General features: G+C 48.7%; 1 protein-coding gene across 1 annotated transcript in view; it reads right to left on the reverse strand.

Annotated features, from left to right (window-relative positions):
- The window catches only part of LOC146871866 (synaptonemal complex protein 1-like), a 2,219,271-nt gene that overhangs the window by 501,665 nt on the left and 1,699,730 nt on the right, over positions 1 to 17,876 (reverse strand). The gene's annotated exons all lie outside the window — the stretch shown is intronic.

Below are 17,876 nucleotides of genomic sequence, written 5' to 3' on the forward strand. Positions count from 1 at the left end.
CTGAGGTCCAGGATCGGGCGTAGGCCCCCTTTGCCCTTCTTGGGAACCAGAAAGTAGTGGGAATAACAACCACGACCTACTTCTGGACCAGGAACGCGCTCGGCGGCCTCTTTGGCCAAGAGGGCCGAAACTTCCTTTCGTAGAAGATGCAAATGATTCCCCGACATACGGTGGTTCAGCAGTGGCATGGCTGGGGGGGTCGTCTCGAGATGGAGGAGCCCCTTCGGACGATTTGCAGCACCCACCTGTCCGACGTGATGGAGCGCCAGTGGAGCAGGTGATGGCGAACTCTGCCGCCCACTGGCGTTGAATGGGCCTGAAAGCTCAGACTAGGAAGGCTTTGAGGCGGATGCTGCCGGGGTGGATGTGGACTGACCGGCACGTTGACCTCCAGTACCGCCTCGGCGGAATCCACGTCTGCGACCGCGTGCAGGTTGGTTCTGTGGCCGGTGGCTGGGCGGACGTGAGGAGGCGCCCCTTCCTTGGCCACGAAAGGGACGAAAGGCAGAAGTTTGCGGCCGCGGGGCCGAAAGACCCAAGGACTTGACCGTGGCCCGGGAGTCCTTGAACCGAGCCAGCGCACTGTCCGTCTTCTCACCAAAAAGGCGAGTGCCATCAAAGGGCATGTTCATTAGGGAACTCTGGACATCCCCCGAAAATGACGTGGACCTCAGCCAGGCGTGACGCCGAAGCGCCACCGTGGTGGAAATCGCCCGACCCAGCGAGTCCGTGGTGTCAAGTCCACACCGTATGGCATGCCGTGCTGCATCTCGACCGTCAGCAAGTGCTTGAGTGAGTCGTGTCCGGGCCTCAACCGGGCACAAGGGCAGCATGTCCTCCACCGTATCCCACAGAGAGTGGGAATAACGGTCCAAAAGGCAAGCGGTATTTAAAGACCGCAGCCCCAAACTCAGGGACGAGAACAGTTTCTTGCCAAACTGTTCCAACCTCTTGCATTCCCGATCCGGAGGAGCGGACGGGAAGGAGGATTGGGAGGTTGAGGCCTGGATAACCAGACTCTCGGGGGTGGGGTGTTGGGAGAGGAAACTGGGGTCGCCCGGAGCAGGGCGGTGGCGCCGGGCAACGTTCCGGTCCACAGGAGGGACTGTGGAGGGCTTGGACCAAGTGCCCTGCAGAACGTCAACGAGGGCCTCATTAAACTGCAGCAGAGGCTCAGTGGAGCTTGCTGTCGGTTGAAGGACCTCTGTGAGGACGTTAGTCCTCACGGCCACAGCAGGCAACTCGAGCCCTAGGGCTTCGGCCGCCTTGCGCAGCACCACTGAGAAGGCTGCACCCTCCTCCGAGGCCACAGTCGGAGGAGAGATTAAACCAGCATCCGGGGAGGTTTTCAGACCGCTGGCATTCCCCAATTCCTCTGCCCAGTCCTGAGAAAGTTGGGTCTGAGCGGCCATAGGGTCTTCAGACCCCTCCCAGTCGCCCTCGTCATCTGATTCCCGATAAACAGGAGGAATGATCGGAGCCAGGCAGTAGATGAAGCGTTCACCAATCGGCGCCGGCAGCGGCGCCGGGCGCCGCCGCGCCGGCGTCGGGCCCGGACCGGGGCTAAACTGGGGAACGACGTCGTCCGGGGACAGCATCGGAGGTGGAACCGGTGTCGGCGCCGGCGGAGGAGGCGTCGTGAGGTCGACCGACGTCGACCGAGATCCAGGCCTGGATCCCTCGGGGACCTGCGGCGTCGGGCCGGAGCCGTCGGCACGTGAGGTCGCCCAGTCGAACCTGCGGGGCCCGAAGGCGCGCCTACAGGTGTCGACGGCAGAGCCAGACCCCTCATGGCCGAGAGGAAGGCACTGACTTCCGCCAGAGTCGTGTCAGTCCCAGGGACCGGCGGGTATGGGGACGGATGCGGCACCTGCGGCTCCGACGGACCACCCTGACCCTCGGCCGAGTCGTGCGACCGGCGAGGGGAGTCCGAAGAGCGATGTCGTCTCTTGGACTTCTTGGAGTGCTTCAACTTACCCGAAGACCCCGACGAGCGATGACGATGGCTGCGGCTCCGCGAACGGTCCTTGGACCTCCTCCTGGACCGGGACCGAGAGCGACGCGGAGCCGAGTGCCGAAGCTCGAGAAGCTTACAGGACCGCTCCCGCCTAGCTTTCGATGTCAAGGCCTGGCAATCGAGGCACGACTCCGCGTCATGGTCGGCCCCCAGGCAATAAAAGCACCGGCGATGGTGATCCGTCACCGACATCAGGCGATGACAGGCGTCACATGCTTTGAAACCAGGCATCCTACCGGCACCAGAGTCGAGTCGATAGACCAAAATAAGTCCAAAAAGTTAGTCAAAAAATGACTAGGGGTAAGCTCTTCCCGGATCGGCGCTTACTGGCGCGGAAAAAAGAAGAACTGACATCAGCGCGCGAGGGCGACGTCTAAGTACTCCGACGACGTCATTCCGGCGCACGGCGCCGACGACGGATGCGGAGCCGCAGATGACGCCTAGCGACGCGCAAGGGGTATTGCTACAAAAATCTTTCCGGATCCAGCCTGACGCCTGGGGATATTTTAAGGTGAGGAATTTATGGTGAGGAATCTAACTAACGTGTTTCTTTCAGATAAGAGGTTTAAACCAACTACCAGCATTGCGCTGAACAGATTTAAGTTTTACACAAGGGCGCAAATGGAGGATGAATCATTTGATGATTTCCTAACTGCTTTAAGATCTTTATGTGTTCATTGTAAATTTGGCATGATGGCTGATGAAATGATTAGGGATCAGATAATAGTGCATGTTAGGAACAAGAAGGTTCAAGAGAACCTGTGGGTAATGGGTAATCCTAGTTTATCTGATGCAATAGCTAATGCTAAAGCTGTAGAACAATCTGAAAGTTGGATGCAAACGGTTAGGCAAAGTACGAAGAAGAGTGAGAGTGTGGAAGAAGTTTGTGCTATAAAGAATAATACTGGAAACAGTATGGAGGGTCATAGTAGCAAGCCTAAGAATACACAAAAGAAGTTTGTAGTAAATAGATATAACAATAGTAATGCATTTCGAAGTAACGGGAGTTTGGGAAGTCAAAATTCATGTTATAGATGTGGAAGTAGAACACATTGGCATCTTTCATGGGTTGTCCTGCTATAAATAGAGAATGCAGGAAGTGTGGAAGGTTGGGTTATTTTAGTAATGTTTGCAGAGAAAATAGGAGAAATAATACAGCCACGACAGTTTCAGGCTCAATATCGACGATTAATGGAAATGAAAAGATTCACAATGAGGTTGAAAGGAAAGAAAGTTATGATAATTCTGAGTGTGAAAGAGGGTTCGTTGAATCGATTGTTAGTAAAAGTGTTGATGGGAAAAATGAGATTTTGCTTAGCTCACCTAAATGTACGGTAAAGGTGTTTGGGGTGGAATTACAGCTTATGGCTGATTCAGGATCACCGTGGACAATCATATCAAAACAATATTTTGAAGAGAAATTGTCTGAAGTTTGTAATGCGAAAACATTACATGCTAGTGATGTTATAGCTGAAAGTTTTGATGTCTCAAGAATTGATATGGGAGGATATTTTAATGTTACCTTGTTGTTTAAAGGAAGATTTGCAGATATTAAATTGTACATTGCTGTGAAGGGTGTAAATGTGCTAGTTTGGCGTGATCAATGGAATCTTGGGATTATTCTCAATCCACGATCTTCTGAACCAGTCACTTTAGGGGAAAATGTTTCAACACAAAAAGTAGCCGTTTTAGATTCTAATGACAAAGTTAGGAATGTGGTTAGTAAGTACAAAAATGTTTTCAGTGATAAGTTGGGAAGATTTCAAAATTTTGAACATAAAATTATTTTAAAGGAAAACGTCCAGTGGTACAAAAACTCAGGGGGGTGCCCATTAATGTGAGAGAAGAACTTAGGGACATGTTGAAAGAGCTTACCAATGAAGGAATAATTGAGGAAGTTGAATCGTCTGAATGGGTTTCACCCATAGTTTTAGTACGCAAGGCTGATAAAAAATTGAGGGTGTGTGTGGATCTGAGAGCCTTGAATTCTAACATTATTATCGATTGTCATCCTCTTCCAAATATAAACGAGGTGGTATCTATGCTGGAAGGTGCAAAGGTCTTTTCAACATTAGACTTAAGGTCTGCATATCATCAGATTTGTCTTTCTGAGGATTCAAAAAACCTAACAGCTTTTATAACTCCACAAGGCTTGTATCGTTACACAAGGATGCCGTTTGGTTTGGCTTCGGACGCATCGGTTTTTCAAAGAGTTATGTTCAGGATGTTCAGAGATATTGATCATTTTGTTAAATGTTTTCAAGATGATATATTAATCTTTTCAAAAAATGAGTCAGAACATACTTTACATTTGAAGGAAGTATGCGGGAGATTAGAGAAGCATGGTCCCATACTTAAGGAAAACAAATGCAAGTTGTATAAAAAGTCAGTAGAATTCTTAGGACACACACTATCAGGTGATGGCGTGGTTCCAAAGAGTTCGAATGTTGATGCTATCCTAAATGCTCCAGCTCCTGTTAACAAGGAACAATTGTTAAGTTTTGCGGGAATGTGTGAGTACTATAGCAAATTTGTTAATAATTTTGAAAGTAAAATTGAACCTTTGAGAGAATTACTTAGAAAGAATGCTAACTATGATTGGTCGAGTATTCAACAAAAAGCATTTGAAGATATCAAGCAGGAGATAATGCGTGCACCCACTTTGAAACCTTTCTGTTTAAAAAGAAGAGTGTATTATCACAGTGGATGCAAGCCTATATGGGATTGGTGGTGTACTTTCGCAAAGGTATGGTAGAGAAGAATGGAATGTGGCGTTTGCTTCAAGAACGCTTAATGAGACCAAGAGAAAGTATGCTGTGATAGAAAGAGAACTCCTTGCTTGTGTTTGGGCTATTGAGCACTACAAATTGTAAGTATGGGGTAGTAAATTCACGTTAAGGACGGACCATAAACCATTAGTGAACATTCTTTCGTCTGGTGGAGGCTGGAATTCCACTGCTAGAATTGCTAGGCTTTCCTCTAGGCTTCAAGAATATAATTTTAAGACGGAGTATGTACCTGGAAAGAAAAATGTGACAGCAGATTTTCTTTCAAGCTTACCTTGTGTTCAAAGTGGAGTGAACGTTATCAAAGAATCTGATTTTGTAGTTACCATCTGTGACATCATGCCTGCACAATTTCATGAGATTAGTGAGAGCCTATGGGAAGAGTGTGTCAATAAGGATAAGGATTGGCTAGAAATTAAAAAATATGTTATGGAAGCATGGCCCAACAAACAACAGATTAGGCCCGAGTTATTACCTTTGTTCAAGGTCGCAGGAGAGCTGGAATTTGAGGGAGATTTTCTCTTTAAAAATAGTAAATGCATTCCCCCAAAAGGAATGCAAGATGTTATTCTTAAAATAGCTCACAAGACTCATCCTGGCATCTCATCTTTGAAACGCCAGGGTGGCCAGGAATGGACAAATTTATCGATTGCATCGTCAGGGAATGTGAATTATGTGTGTCTAGTGAGAGAATGCTGAGTGTTAAAACTCCTCCTTTAAGAATGGTTGAATGGCCCAAAGAACCTTGGCAAAAGTTAACTTTTTACATTTCAGGTCCTTTTAATATGTTGCCGGAAAACTATCGGTTCGCGTTGGTTTTAGTAGACTACCCTTTAGTCGAGGAGCAATGCAGGAAATGAATTGCTTCAAATGGAGCCATAGCGAGTTATGGGAGGAGATTGGGCAGATGGTCCCCGGAACAAACCATGAATCTTTACAGTTCTATCTGCTGCTCAAAAGCCATGTATGATGCGGAAGTGTGGGGATATGTAAATACGGATCAGCTGCAGCGTGAGGAAAATAAATTTTTCAGGTCAGTCTTAAAATTACCCCAGAGTATTCCAGCTGTTATCGCGCATAGAGAATTGGGGAGGCCCTATATTGAAGACCTTCAATCTTTTATCACATTTACTGGCAGACCCGCCAGGTTTTACTGTGTCAATTGAGCAGAAGGGTGCCTGCAGCTGCGACAATAGGTCTCTGCAGGACATCCTTCATTTTGTACTTTTTTGTCCTTTTTATTTAATGCCACGGCGGAAGTTTTTAAAAGAAATTTTAAAAAGGGCTAAGCTGACACAAGCTAAATCTGCTTTGCTCTTTTTACAAAAAGCTCACGAGCCGCTGACATTATGCTGTATGATGAATTTTATGAAAGTTGCGCTGAGACTAAGAAAAACTAGAGGGGAGGTTTCAACGTGATCATTATGGTTATATGTGATCTGCTTTTTCCTGTGGCCCTAATGCAATATAATTATCGCTAATGGACCGAGGGTGAGTCAATTGTGTCTCCCCTTCATGATCTGTTATTTCAGTCAGGGTTCTTAAGATGATTTAATTGTGTTTTTAAGGATGAATTATATTGTGTGTATTTATATGACTTTTATGGTGTTTTTTAATCACCGAATAAAGAACTACTGACTGACTGACTGACTAGTAGACTACCATTCAAAGTGGCCGGAGGTAAAATTTGTGACCAAAATTACCACAGGAATCGTTCTGAATTTCTTAAAAGAGATATTTGCATGTGAGCGATGTCCATCGTGTCTTGTCACTGACAATGGTGTACAATTTACTTCGTCAGAGATGAAAACCTTTGTAAGTGAATGTGGTATTAAACATGTTTTCACTTCCTCATATGGACCACATGAGAATGGTCAGGTTGAAAGATTTAACCGGGTTTTGAAGGATTTTATCGTTGAATCTGTAAAACAAGGGAATTATTGGTTGAGTAGAGTTAGAGAGAAATTATGGTTATATAGAATAACTCCTCATACCACAACTGAAGTCAGCCCTTTCAAATTGTTGAAGGCAAGAGATCCAGCTTCTAAAATTTGCCCAAGGTGGTTTAGAGAGAAGTATGTAAAAAGAAATCTGAGCAGTGAATGTGTAGGAGACATTGCTGTCAGAGTGGAAAACAAACAACAGAAATCTTGTGCTTGGTTTGATAAGAAGTGGAAAACTAATGTTCCATCTTTTAAAATTCTATGTCAGGACTGGAGGCGAGGATTATGCCTTCTTTCTACACTTTAATCAATAGCAGCGAAGTACAACAGAAACTACATTTCCCATGAACCAAAGGGAAAATGTAGTCAAAACAAACACGTAACATTGACCAATCAGAGGGCCAGCACAGTGTCCAATCCGGGGCCGGATGCCCAATATAGTCCATCAACTGTGTCTCCTCCTCCTCTTTCTTCGCTGCTACGCAGCAAGTTAAGTTCCCGTTTTCTTTTCTGTGACAGTTATTGCTGTAATTATGATAACTTGTGTATATTTCACTGATATTGTGCTTCGGATGTTTTATGCTTATGTTTGGTGACTAGCGCTTCGCGCTACATTGGTAATGGTTGTTGGGTTTGATGTTCGTCAAGCGCGGCTTGACTAGATTGCGATCCGATTTGTTTCTCTTCAGTTTGTACACGCTTGTGGCGCGTTCGGTTTCACCAGCGTAGGAACAGCGCTGGGGGTGTTTGGCCGCGGGTACGGGTTTCCCGTGCCTACGCGGTGTCAGCTGGCTGCGCTCCTGGTCCTCCCGCCGCCAGAGGGCGAGAGAGGCTGTGCACCGCGTCGCGTTCGTTTGATCTCACTTTAAAGGGGATTTTTCAAACGACGCGCTCGCGGTGCACTGGAGCCCAGATCTGAGGAGAACGCCGGGTTCGGTGTAGGCAGCAGTGGCGCGTTTAAAAAGGCTGCGCTGCCAGTACTCTGCTACGCTTGTTGCCCATGTCCAGTTCTGTGGGGCGCAGGCTGTATATTTTATTTGAACGCCTCTGGAGAGGTCTGTACTTATCAGACAAGGGACTTTGCCCAGATCAGTTCACCCGGTGCAGGGTGTGTTTGTTTGGACGTACAGTTGGCCAGCAGGTAGTCCCTCGGGCTTGAACCCGGTATCTGGTGGTGAAAAGTACCACATTTTACAAATATTAACCGGCTGATACCCAGCCTTGTAAAGAGAAGGTCTATTCCTTCCTGCCTTTTCAGGCCGCCTCTGCTTTTCCCCCTCTTGTGGTGACTGTACCCCTTCCTTATGGAGTATTATGATGAGTTTCCCGAGGAGGAAGAGGATCCCCTCGCCGATATGCCCTGGGGTGATGCCTTTTATGAGGCTATGGATACATCCATTTACCGGGCGGTGGATCAGGCAATATACCCCTTGGAGTCTAGGCTTTCTTCTCAGATTCAATCTGCTTTTGCCCAACTCTCCCAACAGTTGTCTTCCCAACCCTCTATCCCTTCGGGTATTTCACCGGATCCCCTGGGGTCCCCTCCTGCTAAGCCTATCCGTGACGCACGGGTGGACGGAGATGCCTTTGATCGCCTTAGACAGGCGTTTCTAGATAGCCACAGGTCAGTTCCGGCTAATCTTTCCCTCCCTACGGGCCCGGTTCCTCCTTCAGGTGATACTTCCACCCCCTCTCTCCCGGGTCCGTCTACCACTCCTCCAGGTACATCGGATATGCTAGATCCCAATGATATTGTCCACCCGCGGTCTTTGGACTGGACTCCTGCGGACAAAGTAGCAGACTATGTGGCCGCCCACATTAGACGCCCTCTAGAAAAAGAGGCCCGTAACTGCCTTCGGGCGGAATGCCCTCGCCCAACTCTGGAGGGGAAGGTGTCCCTCACCCCTGAGATTGACCCGCGAATGGGTACCTTTCTTCAAAAGTTCATTAGAGACCCAAAAAAGGGGATTAACAGATCCTGGAGGGCTTGCCAGGATAAGCTCCTGGACGCTTTGGGGCCCATCACAAAAAGTTTAGACATGGCGGAGGAGGCTAAGGAGTCAGGCTCCATTATTTCCCCAGAGACTCTGTCCGGTTGGGCGCAGCGTGTGGTGATTTTCATGGGAAATGCAAACTGTGCCCTTTCCACCGAGCGTCGCCGGTCCCTTCTTATTAAGATTGATCCAAAGTTAGGCGACCTGGCAGACTCCGAAGCTGGTGCAGTGGCCCAGGGTGGATTGTTTGGTGAGCCCTTTGTCAAGGAGCTTGGAAAATTCGTGAACACGTTCACTTCTTTAGATCGGGCACAGTCTACTATCAAGAAGGTGTTCCCTCGTGTTTTTCGCGGGGCCGGCCGAGGCAGGGGTCGCTCGGCCGGTCGTCAGCAACGCCAGCAGGCTCAAAGAGGCTCCGGACAATACCAGGACCAGTCCCGGTTCGGCAATTTTTACCCCACGCGTGGACGACGGGGTAAAGGCAGAGGATTCCGTGGAGGAGCTACAACCTCTAGTCCAGGTGAGAATTCTCCCTTCTTCCCCTCTAGGCATAGGGGGACGGTTGGCGGGTCGAGTCCAGGTTTGGCAAACCATCACGCGCGACGCTTGGGTTCTGCAAACTGTGAGGGGTTTTCGCCTAGAATTCCAGGGGTCCCAGGTTCAGTCGACTTTGCCCCGGCCCATTCATTTTTCAACGGAAGACGCTGTCTTGGTAGACGCAGAGGTTTCGTCACTCTTGGCGAAAGGCGCTATCGTTGTTTCGTCTCCCCACCCTCAAGGGTTTTGAGCAATATTTTTCTGGTCGACAAGACCGACGGAGGCATGAGGCCTGTGATCAATTTAAGCGACTTCAACCAGTGGTTGGTGTATCGGCATTTCAAGATGGAGGGAATCCATCTTCTTCGGGACGTGTTGAGGCCCCTCGACTGGATGGTTCGTTTGGACCTCAAAGACGCCTATCTGGTGGTCCCGATTTTTTGACCCCACCGTCGGTTCCTACAGTTTTTCTGGGGTCATCGCACATACGAGTTCACATCCCTCCCGTTCGGTCTCTCCTCCGCTCCCTGGTGCTTCACCAAGGTTCTCAAGCCAGTGGTGGAGTATCTACGATCCAGGGGGGTCAGAATGATTGTCTACCTCGACGATTTGCTCCTCATGGCCTCCTGCCCCCGTCAGTTGACGCAGCAGCTCCAAATGGCGGTCTCGCTTCTACAGGAGCTCGGTTTTGTCATAAACGAGACAAAGTCCCTGCTCTGTCCAACGCAGAATCTTACATTCTTGGGGTTCGTCATAGACTCCACCACATCCACTCTCAGCCTCCCGGCCAGGAAAGTTTCCAAGATCAGACACGAGTTGCGGCGCGTGTTAGCGAAGCAACGGACCTCCCTCCGCCAGTTGGCTCGGGTGGTGGGTCTGCTGTCGGCCTCGATCCAAGCCATCTTCCCGGGTCCTCTACATTACAGGGCCCTTCAACGCCTCAAGGGTTTCTTCCTTCGCAAGGGTTACCCCTACACTCACAAGGTCGCTTTATCCACCAAAGCTCGCGCCGAACTTCATTGGTGGTTGGACCATATGGAGGCATGGAACGGGAGAGCAATTTTCGGCTCCACGCCAGACATGGTTATAGAGTCAGACGCCAGCAGGCTTGGTTGGGGTGCACGGTGCGGAGACCTCTCCACAGAAGGTTTGTGGTCGCCCGAAGAACAGCAGTTACATATCAACTGCTTGGAGATTCTGGCGGGATCCTTCGCCGTTCGGTGCTGGACGAAGGATTCAGTGCAGTCTTGTGTTCTGCTGAAAATGGACAATGTCTCAGCAGTCCGTTATGTGAATCACCTGGGAGGCACCCATTCGAAAGCCCTCTCGGATCTGGCGGACAGTTTCTGGCAGTACTGCCTGGACGCGCAGGTGTCGGTCACGGCGGAATACCTTCCCGGTCGAGCCAATGTGGAGGCGGACTTTCAGTCACTTTCGGGATTCCAGTCTGGAGGTTGCACCACTCCGTCTTTGCGACGTTGAGAGACCTTTGGGGTCCCTTCTCAGTGGACCTGTTTGCGTCCCGTCTGGACCACCAGATTCAGCGATTTTTCAGTTGGCGTCCGGATCCTCTGGCGGCTGCCACGGATGCGTTTCTCCAGGATTGGAGTGGGGAACTGGGTTATGCGTTCCCTCCCTTTGCGATGATCACGAGGACGACGGCTCAGGTCCGTCGGCAGCAGGCAGACCTTGTCATGGTCACGCTGTTGTGGAAGTCTCAAGTGTGGTTTCCAGTTCTTCTGGAACTTTCCTGGGATTTTCCAATCCTACTCCCCCAATTTCCAGCTCTTCTTCTGAATCCGTACGGGAATCCACACCCTCTAGTGTCCGCGGAATCGCTATGGCTCATGGCGTGGCGGATTTCCGGGGTCGATGGGAAGCCCCTGGCCTTTCGAGAGAAGCTGAGACTTTCATTACTAAGGCATGGGCGAACAGCACGATCAAACGATACAGGTCAGCGTGGGGTAGATGGTCCCGTTGGTGTTTGCGACGGGGTTTCGATCCCTTGGTCTCGGATGTCATTCAAGTGGTGAATTTTCTGGCTCAATTGGCATCTCAAGGCCTGGCGTACAGATCGGTGAATACCTTCAGGTCGGCGATCTCCTCAGGCCATGTCCCGGTGGAGGGTTCACCGGTGGGCGAACACCCTCTTGTATGTCGCCTGTTGCGGGGTATCCGCTTATCGTTGCCTCCGGAACCTCGTTATTCTGAGCTTTGGGATGTGAATCAAGTGCTTAACCTCTTTTTATCTTGGCAGCCCAATAGGTTCCTTTCGCGGAAGGAACTTTCGGGTAAACTTGCCATGCTTTTGTGCCTGATTTCTTGCAGGCGGGTATCAGACGTTCGGGCCTTGGACATTACAGGTCGAATTTTTTCCCCGGAGGGGGTGACTTTTACACTGTTGAGGCGCACGAAGTGCCATTCTAGGACGATTTTGTATCCTCAGTTTCCTGACTCTCAGAAGCTGTGTGTGGTTCGATGCCTCAAGGCATACGAAGAAATGACTGAGGAGTTTCGCCCTCCGGGGGAGAGACAACTCCTCATTTCGCTTCGGAAGCCTTTTAAGGCGGTTTCTTCCCCTACCATCGCTCGATGGGTCCGCTGGGTGATGCAAGAAGCAGGCATCAACCTTAGCAAGTTTGGTGCACACTCCGCAAGAGGTGCGATGGCTTCAAAGGCCTTCAGTCTGGGGGCGCGTTTGGAGGACATCCTCAACGCGGCAGATTGGTCTTCGGACTCTACTTTCAAGCGGTTTTAATTCAAACCGGTTTTGAATATGGCTCAGGTGGTTGTAGGCAAGCTTTAAACAAGCATAATCCTCGCCTCCAGTCCTGACATAGAATGAAAAATTTCCTAGCTAACGTAACGGAAAGTTTCAATTCTATTAAGGACTCGGAGGCGAGGATTATCCCGCCCTCACTTCCTAGAGGAGATCCGTCCCCGTACTTATGTAAGTAACTTTGTTTCAATTGAATGAATTGTTCAGTTACTGTTGTGCATAATGCAATTGTCATTTTCTCTTTTGGACATGTTGCTCCTTAGCAGGTCTTGTATTATGGCTTCTGTACAATTGGGCATGTACACTTCCTGCAGTAATGTTATTTTTTTGTTCTCAGGCTCGGATTCTCACAAGCAAGATTCCTGATGGGCTGATGCTTGCTGGTTCCGCGCTCAGAAAGAGGAGGAGGAGACACAGTTGATGGACTATATTGGGCATCCGGCCCCGGATTGGACACTGTGCTGGCCCTCTGATTGGTCTATGTTACGTGTTTGTTTTGACTACATTTTCCCTTTGGTTCATGGGAAATGTAGTTTCTGTTGTACTTCGCTGCTATTGATTAAAGTGGAGAAAGAAGGCATAATCCTCGCCTCCGAGTCCTTAATAGAATTGAAACTTTCCGTTACGTTAGCTAGGAAATTTTTCATTGGTGATTGGGTTAGGATTTTAAAACCAGGCATCATCAGCAAGGGTGCCAGCAGATTTGGAAAGGCCATTCAAGTTAAAAGAGTTTTTAGGAACTCTGTTGCCACTCAAGATGGTAAGGTATGGAATATTAGAAGGGTTGCCAAATGTCCACTTAGTGTGCGTGGCGATACAACAACAAGCTCTTCTAGTGAGCCTGACCATAGTAACAAATGTGGTGCTGGTACCATCTGGTGAATCCAACAATGTGAATAAAGATGATTCTGCTTTTTCTACGGTTAGGACCTCTAACCGTTTAAGATATTTTCTCAGAAGGTTAAATGACTATGTTTAAATTTCTTTGTTTTTCCCCATAATTGCTTTTGCTTATTTTTTTATTTTTTTATTTATTAAATGAGGGGAATGTGTTGCATTTTAAGTTCTGTCACTTTAATTGCTTGTGCTTATGTCTTTACTATTGGCATGCGCTCTGTTATCTTTTGTTGTACATTCCAAGTTCCATTGTAGATCTTATGAAAGTTTTCCAGTGAGAGACTCAGTTGCGCCTGGAGTCTACACCTGGATGAATGTACTGCCGTGCTGTTTATCAATAAACTATCTGAAGATTTACTCTTTGTGGATTTTAATAGATACCCAAAGCTAAATTTTCTTGCCCGGTGTGTCAACTCGTTTAGATTTCCAACTATAGGAAAAGATGAGACTGAGTTATGTTTGTTAGGTCCAGCCTAGGCAGTGCTCATGCGCTGTCTGCAAGACCTGGTGTAAGCAGTATACAGAGTGTAATCCAGCCTGCTACTTGTCATTCCTCCGTTGCTCTTCTTTCCTGGCTCCTTATTGGGTGGCGCTCCCGATACATCACTTCCGCTGTATCGCAAGGAACACCAGCCAACTACAGTTTTGTTACGCTGAAAGTGTTTAAGTGTTTTGTTTCGGTGATATTCTATCACCACCGCACCTAGCACTGCGCCAGGTTTCATGTTTTTTTTTTTTATCCCCATGGCACCCGCTTCATGGGTTACCATGCACATTACTTAAATAAGCATGGGCGCTGCGCTTTCTATTTTAGCATGGCACCCGCTGTCATCATTATTTTTTAATTATTTTTTAATTACTGTGCGCGGGTGCTGCACTTTATGTTTGAGCACAGCACCCTCTTTTATGTTTAAGAAAGCAATAGCTTTAAGTCTCACAAGTGCGAGAACTATTGAATTGCAAATGCTTGTTTTTACTAGAAGACACTTTGGCAATCAAGCTTTCAAGTGTCCGATGAGTAGTTTCTTAATACAGGTTGGTAGGAGCTGCCTTTTATTTTCGGGAAGATGACCTAGAATAAACTGTACTTATCCTAGGTTAGGTAATTTTAAAAGATCATGTAAAGTTGTGACAAAGGACAAAATGGCATATGCTGTATGAGCACCAGGATCTCTCTAATTAGCAATTTTGATTGGTCAGCATACAAAAGTACTACTTATGTTTTCAACGCCTTTTTAGTCACAAATGAATGTGAAAAGTGAAAAGAATGTGTTCATCTGAAGGAGGGGCATCAGAGGACGGAAACTCTGCATTCGGTGATGAATCTAAACCCTTGGCCATATTTATGTCCGATAGCAAGGTGACATTAACACACTCTATGGGGGGTAAATTATCACCCTCACATTCATAATACTCAACATCTGTAGGCAAAGAGCTCTCCGTCAGGCAGGCGCTGATGAATAAGTTACTAACTTTCAGTAATGGTCTTTCTGGCGGATACCTGGTTTAATCACAGAATCCTCAGCTTTTGAATATCCCTAGGTGTCAGGCTGGATCAAGAGGACTTCAACAGCAGTGTCTCCGTGTGTGGTTGGTGGTGAAGTGCAACTACACGTAGGCTCCGTACTGCCCCGGAGGTGACAGAGTGGAGCCGCATGTAAGCGATACCACTGCACACTGACATCAGTCATCTCTTTTCAGTTCACTGCCCTCAGAAGTAGAGTGTAGAACAAATTGGTGTGATGATTCCTAACTTAGGACGTTTTTAGATGGTAAAAGGGCCGCTCCACAGAATGGGGAGGTGGGAGGTCTGAAAGGAATCTGTGGGAAAGAGCATTACCAAAGATAAGTAACTTGTTTTACTTCTAACCACAGATTCCTCACCTTTTGAATCAATACAAAATCAGTACCTCTCAAAGGTGAAGAGTCAGTGAAGTAGACACAATGAAAAGGTCCAGCAGATCCGACCAGGCAAAGTGTCCTTCCCTCTGAACCTGGCTGTCACAGAAACATTGCTTCATGAATGTACCAATGCTCATGTCACAGCTGGACAGACGTCAAGAACAGGCACCCCTTTTGCCTACGCTGTTATAGTGGACTTTGCCCTGGTGTAATGGGCTCACAGACATTCAGGGGTGTGCTTTTCAGCCAGTGTGTAGCAGGTCTTAATACAGAGTAATATCAAGCTCTAAAGGGTTCTCTTCGGCACTACCTTGCCTTCCTTCATTCCTGAAAACCCAGTTGAATAGCTGATTGGCTATCTGACTGTTTTAGTGCAGTTTATACATAAAAGCGTAATGCTCTCTTTAGATCAAGGTGACAGTCTCTCCTTCACTTTTAAAAGGTGGTATGGAGCAAAGAATGCAGGTAAAGTGATCAACTGACCAAAATGGAGAGGTGCCATGACTTTTGTAAGGAAGGTTGTCCTAATCCATAACAGTAACGTGTCGAGAAGAAGGTGGTGCACTGTTGCTGAACCAACGGCACCTGCCGATCACTCATAAGGTGCTGGCATAACAGCAATAAAGAACACTGTTTCCAACATAGAGGGCCGTATGGAACAACTGTGCACAGGCTCAACGGGCTTGCACATCAGGAATGCCAAAACAGAGTTCAAGTCCCAGGCATCACAAAGTTAGCATATGTGTCAGATCTTTAATAAACAAGCATTTGCAATGCAACGGTCTCGCCTTTAGGATCTTAAAAGTATTTAGCCATGCAGCACATTATCCTGGGTGTTATATTAACTCTTCTCATTTAGCTTTACACAACTGCTATAACCGGATGAAAAGAGCATTTGTTCTCAGTGGGGTGCCATGGAAAGGGGTTAAGGTAACTGTTAGTCCCAAACAATAACGTTTTACAAAAACCAATATGCATTGACAGAGTGTAAAGTTCCAATTAAAAGATGAAGTCCACGCAGGGTGAAATGCTGAAGTGATGTTTAATACACAGAGACACAGTACTTCCACATCCAGATCTCCAGGTAGAATGCTCTGGTAACAGTCACTATTCACAGTTCTAAAAGAATGTACAAGCAGTGTGGCATGTGCAACAATCAAACATATACAAGAAATTAAAAGGTCCAGATACAAGAAAATAAATATACAAAGATGGCAATGTAACACATCTCCTCCCTAAGGAAAGCTATGAACTGCCTTGAACGCATTTTGTTGCACGTCTGACATTCCATCAATCAATCAATCAATCACTGCATTTGTAAAGCGCGCTACATACCCGAGAGGGTCTCAAGGCGCTGGGGAGGGGGGGGGGGGGGGGTGCTACTGGTCGAAGAGCCAGGTCTTGAGGAGTCTTCTGAAGGCCAGCAGGTCCTGGGTTTGTCGTAGGATGGTGGGGAGAGTGTTCCAGGTCTTGGCGGCGAGGTAGGAGAAGGATCTGCCGCCAGCGGTGGTTTTTCGGATGCGAGGGACTGTGGCGAGGGCGAGGTTGGCTGAGCGGAGGCTTCGGGTGGGGGTGTGGCATTTGAGTCGGTTGTTGAGGTAGGTGGGTCCGGGGTTGTGCAGTGCTTTGTGTGCGTGGATAAGGAGCTTGAAGGTGATCCTTTTGTTGACTGGGAGCCAGTGCAGGCCTCTCAGGTGGAGTGTGATGTGGCTGCGGCGGGGGACGTCGAGGATGAGTCGGGCCGAGGCATTCTGGATGCGTTGGAGTCGTCTCAGGAGCTTGTTTGTAGTTCCTGAGTAGAGGGCGTTCCCGTAGTCGAGTCTGTTGGTGATGAGGGCCTGGGTAACGGTTTTTCTCGTGTCGAGGGGGATCCATTTGAAGATCCTGCGGAGCATACGGAGGGTGTTGAAGCAGGACGCGGAGATGGCGTTGACTTGCCTGGTCATGGAGAGAGTGGAGTCGAGGATGACCCCCAGGTTGCGTGCGCGGTCCGTGGGTTCCGGGGCTGTGCCTAGTGACGTGGGCCACCAAGAGTCGTCCCAGGCTGATGGGGTGGGTCCGAGAATGAGGACCTCTGTCTTGTCTGAGTTCAGCTTCAGTCTGCTGTCCTTAATCCAGTCGGCTAAGGCCTTCATTGCTCTGTGGAGGTTAGCTTTGGCGGTGTGGGGATCTTCGGTGAGGGATATGAGCAGCTGGGTGTCGTCGGCGTAGGAGATGATGTTGAGGTTGTGTTGTCGTGCGACGTGGGCGAGGGGGGCCATGTAGATATTGAACAGCGTCGGGCTGAGGGAGGATCCCTGTGGGACGCCGCAGATGATCTCGGTGGTTTTGGAGCGGAAGGGTGGGAGGCGGACGCTCTGGGTTCTGCCGGAGAGGAAGGATGTGGTCCAGGCCAGGGCCTTCTCTTGGATACCGGCATCATGGAGGCGTGCTGATAGGGTGCGGTGGCAGACCGTGTCAAAGGCTGCTGATAGGTCCAGGAGGATGAAGGCGGCTGTTTCTCCTTTGTCCATCAGGGTCCGGATGTCGTCAGTGGCGGCGATGAGGGCGGTCTCGGTGCTGTGGTTGCTGCGAAAACCGGATTGGGAAGGGTCCAGGATGTTGTTAACTTTGAGGTAGCGGGTCAGCTGTTTGTTGACAATCTTCTCGGTCACTTTTGCCAGGAAAGGGAGCAGGGAGATGGGCCGGAAGTTCTTGAGGTCCTTGGGGTCCGCCTTGGGCTTCTTCAGTAGGGCGTTGATCTCGGCGTGCTTCCAGCTTTCTGGGAAGGTTGCTGTCTCGAATTAACAGTTTATTGTTTTCCGGAGGTGGGGCGCGATGGTTGCGCTGGCTTTGTTGAAGACGTGGTGAGGGCAGGGGTCCGATGGGGATCCGGAGTGGATGGAGTTCATGGTTTTGATGGTGTCTTCGTCGCTGACGCTGGACCAGATGGTCAGGCGACTGGTGCGAGTGGTAGTCGCAGGCGTGGTGGACTCGGTGGTGGGTGCGGGGGGGTCGGAGTTGAAGCTATCGTGGATGTTG

The sequence above is a fragment of the Triturus cristatus genome, chromosome 1_1 (assembly GCF_964204655.1).
Source record: "Triturus cristatus chromosome 1_1, aTriCri1.1, whole genome shotgun sequence".
Taxonomy (NCBI): domain Eukaryota; kingdom Metazoa; phylum Chordata; class Amphibia; order Caudata; family Salamandridae; genus Triturus; species Triturus cristatus.